At 29.8% G+C, this 2,500-nt stretch overlaps 1 non-coding gene across 1 annotated transcript; it reads right to left on the bottom strand.

Moving 5' to 3' along the window:
• Positions 1-127: 127 nt before the first annotated feature.
• Positions 128-199, bottom strand: TRNAQ-CUG. Its single transcript has one exon. It is a non-coding gene; the product is annotated as a tRNA-Gln (tRNA).
• Positions 200-2,500: the final 2,301 nt, after the last annotated feature.

Below are 2,500 nucleotides of genomic sequence, written 5' to 3'. Positions count from 1 at the left end.
CGCTTCGGAAGGCCATGGAAGCTGGCCTAGGGGAATCGAACCCATGATAAACCCGAATTCTTCTCTACAAAAAGAGCCTATTTCCCACTTAAACTACTACCCCAAGTTAATATATTACAAATTTGAAAGGTCCCACCGAGATTTGAACTCGGGTTACTGGATTCAGAGTCCAATGTCCTAACCACTAGACCATGGGACCAAGCCATGAATGTTAGATATTAATAACAAAAGAATTTGATCACATATTATTTAAACAAATTTTTAACCTTCCAGATCGGGAAGGAAAATAACCCAAAATAAATATTGTTGAGATAATTAATTTGTAAAATTAAATTAAACAATCTCAGTCTATCTTAACTTATGATCTATGAATAATTTCATATTCAAACTTTGCAATCGTTTTTTATTTATTAACTTTTTAAAATTAATTAATTTGTTGAGTTGTCTTTAATTAGTTATTGTTGAATTAATTTATAGATGTCAGGATAGTTAACTTTACATTTTCCTTCATGCAAATATAACCTATATAGGAATTGGCATATGTATACACTACCTATATTTCTTGAATACAGCTAGGAAGAACTGTTTGTGGGTATTTGCATGGATGCACATTACATATTTACGCATAAACATGTGCATATTTGCATGGGATATATGGATACTTATATATACACACAGACGCATTACGTGCACAAACACATTTAACTCACACACCCATACACGTACACGTATAGTATATACAAATCTGACTTAGTGGAATGATGTGAAATTTCATTTAAAAATTTTATTTTAGTGATAAGGTAGACATTGTCGCCTTGAAGCGGGTTCATGATATTTAGACATAATGCGATGAAGTCGGATGTAAAAATTCATAAAGATCTTCTTTTAGTGATAAGGTTGGAAGCGGATTCATGAAATATAGATATAGTCCGGTGAAGTTGGATGTGAAATTTCATTTAAAGATCTTCTTTTAGTGATGAGGTAGGCCTTGTCGTCTTAAAGCAGGTTCATGAGATCTAGATATAATTTGGTAAAGTTGAAATCAATAACTACTTGAATTATTATTATTATTATTATTATTATTATATATATATAAAAGTAAAATCCCTTCTAGTGTTTTTCGCCCAAACTTATTTTACTGGTCAAAGTAATAGTAATTTTTATTTGGTAAGAAAATGATGCATGGAAATTGGTAATATTGCACTGTAATATTTGGTAATATTGTGTTGTCCTTAATTATAATTAGAATAAAAAACGTAAGAATATTAACAAATAAATCGGTAATATTAACGTAGAAAATCATGGTATAATTAATTATGGTTAATATGATCGGTAATATTAACGTAGAATAAAAGTTTATTCTAAATCCAAAGAATAAATAACACTATATTATGGTTATTAAAGAAGAATAAACAACGTAATAATATAGAATAAAACGTAATAATTAATTATAGTAATAACATAACAATTTGCTATTTAAACCCATCATTGTGCTAAATCCAAAGCTGTAAGCTTCCAATGTATTTCTGCATTTGCACTCTCCTATTTACACCGATTCTCAATGGCAACTGAACTTCACAGCGAGATTATTGGTAGTCAACTTCATCCTAGACTCTAGTGGAATAACATCAGGTTTAGAGCGCTCCGTGTCGTTCGTCTTCCAGAGATAAGAGGTTCTGAAACCATAAACTGTATAGAGTGTGTCGCACATGATGTAGAGGATTTTTTTTTTACTGTAATCTTAATCTTAATATTTTGTACTCCGTATTTCTAAAATTTTAGTCTATGCATATGGTTTTTTTACAATTTCAGAGAACTTTTATACATACGCATATTCCTTGAATATATGTTGAAAAGTGGCTCAAAAAATTTAAAAAATGCAAAGTTTATCGAATTCATAGATTTGTGGTGGTTTATAATGAGTATAGAAACAAAACTACTAATAACAGGTATATGCAGAAGTTTTGTGACATAACTACTGTGGGAATAGTGAAAGATGCAGATTTCCCATCACATGTTTATGACATAGAAGATTATGATTTTTTTGAAGAGGTCGTCTATTGCTTACTTACAAATTTGTGCTTTTTTATATAACTTTAATTAGGTATTTAAATTTTCCTAACTTTCACGATTCTCTGGATAGATAGATGCCTGAACCTTCGATTGGAAATTTGGATTCTACCAAAGAAGGGGATTCAAATAATGAGGAGTCTATTTCGAGATGAATATTGAGGAATATGTCAACAATTAAATCTATTAAAATCATGCTTTTGTTATGTTATTCGTTATTGTTATTTGTCACTTCTTAATCTATTCTTAAAGTACCTTGTGTTTAGATGGCATTTAGTGATTCTCCCATATGGAAGGAGTCAGTAGTATTCTAACAAAAATCTATTCTTAATTTGCAAATTAAGATCATCCTCTTATGAATTTAATTGAATTAAAATCAAATTTCTTATTGTACGTCCGGTACTTGCATTTTTGCTAAGAATAAATAAAC

This window comes from Ipomoea nil, unplaced genomic scaffold, assembly GCF_001879475.1.
Source record: "Ipomoea nil cultivar Tokyo-kokei standard unplaced genomic scaffold, Asagao_1.1 scaffold1401, whole genome shotgun sequence".
In the NCBI taxonomy this organism is placed as follows: Eukaryota; Viridiplantae; Streptophyta; class Magnoliopsida; order Solanales; family Convolvulaceae; genus Ipomoea; species Ipomoea nil.
Note: the sequence above shows the minus strand (reverse complement) of the source record. Positions and strands in the feature narration are given on the sequence as shown.